General features: G+C 42.5%; 1 long non-coding RNA gene across 2 annotated transcripts; it reads right to left on the reverse strand.

The window, feature by feature from the left end:
• Nucleotides 1-825: 825 nt before the first annotated feature.
• Nucleotides 826-4,582, reverse strand: LOC149339618 (uncharacterized). Of its 2 annotated transcripts, XR_016283816.1 has the most exons (4): nt 4,384-4,582; nt 4,072-4,161; nt 2,869-2,980; nt 826-985 (listed from the first exon to the last, which is right to left on the reverse strand). It is a non-coding gene; the product is annotated as an uncharacterized LOC149339618 (long non-coding RNA). The 2 variants fall into 2 exon arrangements; XR_016283817.1 differs by lacking the exons at nt 826-985; nt 2,869-2,980 and having other exon boundaries at nt 3,894-4,161.
• Between the last annotated feature and the right edge of the window lie 2,111 nt (nt 4,583-6,693).

Here is a 6,693-nt window from a genome sequence, read left to right on the forward strand (position 1 = left end):
CTGTTTTCTGGGAAATTATACAAAATAGGTGCAGCGTACAAGCGGCTTTCTGTCGCGCAGATTGAACCCATGGTGCTGCAGAATCAGGGCTGTCCAGGTCGACACCTAGCACCCGCATTGGCGAGGCTGTAGTGAGAAGTTGGCTGTTCAAGGACAGTTGTAGTATACACTCTAAGAAAAAAAGGTGTGATCTTAGTCTTTTTGGGGGGTAAAACACTTGTCGCTGAGCTGACACCTTTTTGGGGGTAAGGTTACGCTGTTTCTTGGAGACTAAGTATTTATGCTCTCGCACATAGAGTAATGTTACGCTCTAATAGCCTAAACTTGCACTCACATAAGAAGAGTAACTTTAAACCAGTTAGGTATAACATTACGCCTTTCTAAAAGGGGTAAATGTTAGCCTGAGGAAAGCATAAACATATCCTAGCATGCAAGGTGCAAGTTTGCACCTTTAGCAGGTAAATTTATGCTATGTATAGAAGTGCAAAGTTACTTTGTCAAAGACTAAACTTATGCTGTCATAAACAGAGCAAAGTTTGCACCCCTGTGGTGCATGCTTATACCCTTACATGATGGATAAAGTTACCCTTCTGGTGGTACAAAGTAATGCCCTACTGCAAAGGGTATCTATGCACTACTCGGTGGTGTATTTATACTGTCCACACGAGAGCATTATTACCCTTCTGTAGCGTAAACCTGCCCATTGAATGCAGAACTAAAGTTGACCCATATGGTAGAAGCCCGAGTCTTTCTGGAAGTGCAGGCAGTATCAAAATGTTGCGACAAATCTTTCATGTGAGATGGTCTGTGTCATTGTGTGTTCAGGTGCAGGTACTACTGCAGAATGTACACAAAGAATTCATAAACGAATCGGAAAAAGAAACATACCGTCATATTTATTTTGTCACATGCTACACCATATTACAGCAATGACCCTGGCAGTCTTCTTCATACAGGTGGAGGCAGTATGTACCATGTATTTGACCTGCACAGAGAAGAAAACGTATAATGAATTTTGCAACCACAAAGCTCAGACGACGTGACCATGGGCTTAGTTAATCCAGGTCTAAAAGTGTAAACCACATAAAAGGCAGGGATAAAGGGCGATGCATGAAAACAATGCCACAAGTGCAGGCTTCTGTTTATTAATGAGAACCAAAATCAGAAAAGATATGCAGGAAAAACAAAACATGTCCTAAATGGCAGCTACTTAATCACTCACATATGCTGACATTATCACAAGCACACTGGCTTCTCAGGAAAAATCCAGAATATTGTGCCCAGCTGCACGGTCAGGCTGCAGGCATCCTGGATGCCAGACTAAGAAGAGGGTCATATCAAGAAACAGAAAAACATGTGCATGAAATGGAAGCTACTAAAAGGTGATAAAATGAAATGCCGTTTAACAAACCCTTCCCTCCATTCTCGTGTTTTTATTTCTCTGTATCTAGAGTGGTTAAGGTTTCATGCAGCCCTTGCTAACAATATGTCTCTGGTCTCTGATGCCATTATATGTTTTGTTGCCCATACAGTGAATTTTCTTCCTAAAAGGGAAGTGTAGGTGATTATCTGAGCATCAATGAGTGATACTTCCAACTGTAATTTTCCCTGCATATATTACCTGTGAATTCATTTCAGATTAGCAAACAGCAGGAAGCTTGTGCCTGTGATGGCATTTCTGGGTGCATTCCATTGTCACAGCCTTTCGATACAGTTTAAATACCTGGTGAAAGGCCTATGCACAAAGGCTATGCACTATAAATCTTAGTCTACCACTACTGGAAAACAAGGAAAAGCTTTCGGCTAAACATGAAATAATAGCAAGGGCAAATTACACATCTAAAGAGTTGTCTCCATGCATGAGGTAACGTCATACCAAAAAAATTATTTGGACCACATTATAATAAAGATACTTTTTATTCACGTTCATAACCTGTTTCATACTACACCTCTACATTATGCGTGTGCAAAAAGCTTTGGCTATGGACTGGCCTTCACTGACAGACTACATTAACTACACAAGCAGCATAGAACAGTCTCCTTGTAAAGCACTATTTTTGCTTGAGGAAATTACAAATCTCGTCTTTTTATTTAGACAGTGCTGCTTCATCTAATGCTTGCAGCATATGCAGCAGCAGTAATCCTCATGAATTACATTTTGCTGGCACAACAGAATGTTGTGTTACCTTTACACATCTTTTCAGATGCTTAGCATAATGAAATTGTAAACACTGACTGACAGCATGCAAGAATGGCTATTAAACCAGTTGCCGTCCATATCTGCTGTCACATGCAGGGCACGTGAGCTTAATTAAATTTTAAGTTCACTCCGATGTTAAATAAATCTAATATGGATTCATGTGAGTTATTGGAAATTATTCACATCAGTGAACAGCACCTTCCTGCTCAAAAAGAAAGTGTGAACAGTGCAAAGAAGATTAACAGCCTCACATAGCTGCATATCACATTAAGCTTCACATGCATAAACGGTGCTAGTCATATTAGCTTGGTAGCATGCCACCCTGCCAAGCATTACCATAACTGTGTGTCATTTTTTTCTGATGCCAGCAACATGGATTGTAGGCAGCGCCTCTCAAACTAATTCAATATGAAATCTTTGCTGAAGTCCAGCCTACTTTTGCAGAAAAAAAACTGCATTTATATTTCATGCCATAAAAAGTGGTCACAATTATTCAAACCATTATTCAGAAATTGTTTCAGAACTAAGTCCTCGAAAACATTGAAAAGCTCTAAAATCTCTGTAATAGAATAGCTGCAGCTGCGCAACATAGCATACTATGTTCACGGATCGACATCAAGTGATGATGAACTTGCAACAATGTCCCAATAACATAAAAACATACATACCACACACATCTAGTCCCGGCCACTCGTACGGTTTTGAAGAATCCAGGCTGAACTTCGGTGCTAGGAGTGACAATGGTTGTGCACCTTTGCATCCCTCCTTCTCCCAGATGCACTGCAATAGAGGTGTCATTTATAGCGTTAGTGTAATGGTTAGTGATAACTTATATGTTCATTAAACCACGTAATGGCAGCACACATGCTCAAAAAACGACAGGAATAGTTTGAAAACGAGAAACAACTTTTTATTCCAAATTTTATCCATTACAGCACTTGCCACATATTTATAACAGGCATAATTGACGCAGTGCACTGGCATAATAAGCCTAGGCAAACTTCTACAGCACAATGGCCTATTACCAGTGAATTGTCACTAAGTGCCTAACATAATTAACATATCTTCTAACAGCCACTGCAGAAAAAAGAAAGAACTATATACTGTTACTGCTTACGAGATTGACAGTATTCATTACAGAATTTTTTTTCGTTGACAGATTACCGCAGTGCAACCAAAATCCTTATTGTTCTAAACAGAAAAGCTTAGATGCTAGCGTATTCTTCTATTCAACCTCTTAGAGCGACATCAAACCTAAAGTCTCACTCTTTCATAAGAGAATACAAGAGCACTAAAAGAGGTGACATAGACTGTACGCTTTTGTGAGCTAATGTTTGGCCACCAACTAGCCCCGACTTTTTCACTAGTAAAAAGAACTAAACAAGTTCACTTTTCTCTATTAGTTCTCAGCCTGAGTGAAGAGCCAGTTACATATCAACTTAACACCATTAGCAAGCGCATCTTGCCATTCGAATGCAGTAAAACTGCTGGCATGATAAGTCACATTCTGGGTTAGCAAAAATATTGCAAAGTGTAAGCGAAAACGGCCGCATGCCTGGAAGCGCAGAGCACAAATGAGCTGCTAATTTCTTGCCTATGAATAAATAAATTTCACGTTTACTGTTTTATCGTTTGCTTGCTACTCCGTGGTAAAGAAAAAAAAAATTGACGCCGTCCATTCAAAAAAAAAAAAAAAGCGGCCTGGCAGAAGGAGTTGCCTTGCAGCGCTAAAATTATAAAGGGATTATTGTCCAATAAGAATCACATACAGTGCTGCAGTAGATGTGAGCACTGCACGCAGTACGTGCCACAGAAGCGCGCACACTAATTTACTCGCCCCTTTCTGAACGGAGACTGCGGTTTGGACTTACCTTACTGAATGGTCGTGAGCAGGGACAAATACTTGGCGTTGAAGAGACGACCGGCAATGTTCTTTCGCACGGCAGACGAAGGATCAGAGCCTGCAGCGAAAGAAAGCATGAGAAAGACGCCTGCAGATTGCGCCGCTGCGATCGTGTGTTGTACACGATAGGCTCCCTCCGGCCGCACGCGACCGGCTCAAAACAAGAAATAGCAACAAGCAGCGGCTCGCGCACACAATCCATGATAAAAAATCTGTATTGAACACACCATAACTTGACGGCAGGAAACAACCCGTATGACCAAACGAAAATGTCACTTACTTGTACGGTTGAAATTGGGCGCAAAGAATCCGTACGATGAGGGCGCCGCGACGATCTGGCGTGCGCTGTTTCTTTCAGACGTTGACTCTTTCGCGAAGATGTCGCCCACTGCAGCGTCACACATCGATGAAGCTTGCACGATGAAGTGATCGCTGAACAGAACCTAAACGCACACAGGCCCGTACTACAAAATAAAAGAGGAATGCGCGTCGCGACTTGCTCGCACGGCACCCAGGCGCGGTAAACAGCGGCTTCGTCTTCGACTCTACGCGAGCGGCCAATCCAAATAGACAGGCACGTGACCTCAAGAGGGAGAATGGAGAAACTACAACCCATCGCCAGCCATCGCTTCCAAAGCTTGCTTAGAGGAATTACAGAGGAGGTTTTCCTTCCTCCATGCTTCGTGCCTTTCTTTCGTTCCGCCGGACCCCGCGCTTCCCCTCTTTTCCTTTTCTCCGCTGACTGAAAGAACGTCTGCGTTCCCAGTAGTGTCCCAAGGTCAAGCTGCCCGCGTGCGGGGCGACGACCTTTGGTCCTTGCAATGTGCTGGTAGCTTATTATTTTTGCATGCGCCTCTCTGCCCTTGTGGCACGTATTTTTCCGCGCTTTCGGCGTGCGCACAACTCTTCCGTTATCGGAGACAACGAGCGCGGCGAGACTCGTCTTGTCAGTCCTTGCAGTATCCCTTTAAAGCTTTTAATGCAGCCAGCTATTACGCAGATGCTGCCGTAAATGTGTGGCGTATGCAACAGAATAGTTTTCAGAGCAGCTGCAGCTTAAAGTTACGAGCATCATTCGGAAGTTCTCGTCAGCTCTCATTTACTACCGCGTACAGGAGGCACTGCGAAATATATATCAATAAACTGCCCTTCCTGTACTTCTAAATCATTCACAGAACCGGCTAAAAAAGCGATGTAAATGCTGCAGCATTATTGATTCAATGTCAGGTACAGTAACAGTTTTAAATACTGATATTGCCGCGTGATATTGCTGCGAGAAATTTCAACTTTCTTTTGTGCTTATGGGGCCGCAAGTGTGAGGAGAATCCGAAGAAAGCAAAAAAACCGCTCTGTTCAAAAATAGTTTAACTCAATCGAAATAGATACAGCTGTAGAGATATGGATTTAATAAAGCCGCATCGAGAGATCAGAAGCGTCAGGCAAACAAAGGGGATTCACAACATTTGAACATTTGAGGAAGATGGCGCAGAAGAGGGCTTCAAACGACGGTCGACCACTGCTGATGCAGCAGTTCTTACCTCTCATCGTTCCAGTGTTCGCGAAGTTCTCAAAATATTTTCAAAATGGGTCAATAGAGCAGAAATGGAGCACTGCCAGCGCTATGCCAGCAAGCATCCGTTGAGACGCTTCAACCGACTGGTTATTCGGGCGATTCCGTCTATTTACGCGCTTTCATTTTATTCTATATAGGCAGTTGCCACCGCTGAATTTATGCTTTTGTTAAAGATTGGTTCGTCAGTGCGATACAATGCGTCCTTTAGCTCAGTTTTATTTGTGCGTACAAGACAAAAATCTCAGTCATCCGAAGTAACTTACGATGATGAAGGAAAACCTGCCGGTTTATACGCCGTAGTTTCATTTATTTTCGAGCTTGGGTCTTCGGCCTGCGTCTATCTAGTGCAATGTACTGTTTAGTCCTTATCATTAGCCTCTAAAAGAAAGAGTTATTTCCTTACGCATGAACCATTCCATAAGAATTCACAATGCACTGCCGCAATATAAGCGCCTTGATTACTGTTTCCTCTGGCTCCCGGTTTGTTGCGGAATTCGATGCTTCCATAGCGCTACAGTTCGAAAAAAAAAAATGGAGTCAGTCAGCTTCATTTCTGACTATCAGTACTACTTGACTACATTAAAGCTGCGCGGAACAACCTAAAAGCTAAAAGTTACGTACACGTACACGTACACTGAGTTTAAGCTAATTTCTGCTCTTGTAGGCGTGCAGCACAATTTCATATGCAAGAGAAGTTGGAATCTCCATGTTTATCAATTTAAAATAAGCTGAAATTGAATTGCTTCTATGTGAAACACTTGTATGCGCCAAAACATGGTCAGGAAATGCAGCTATCTCGAAAACTGATTACTATGGGCTTCGCTATCTTGTGCCGAGAGAAAGGATCCGTACACTTGTTGGAAAGGAAACGTAGAAATGTCTTTTACGCTGCGTTGAGGAGTTTCCGAGCAGATGTACAAATGCTGGTGATCTCATAGTAGACCAGCAAAAATGCGACTCTGAGGCCTGGCTCGTGTCTTGGTAAAAGTGCTCTAAACAAAAAAGTACCTATATATA

The sequence above is a fragment of the Amblyomma mixtum genome, chromosome 6 (assembly GCF_055824585.1).
Source record: "Amblyomma mixtum isolate Tamu chromosome 6, ASM5582458v1, whole genome shotgun sequence".
Lineage (NCBI taxonomy): Eukaryota > Metazoa > Arthropoda > Arachnida > Ixodida > Ixodidae > Amblyomma > Amblyomma mixtum.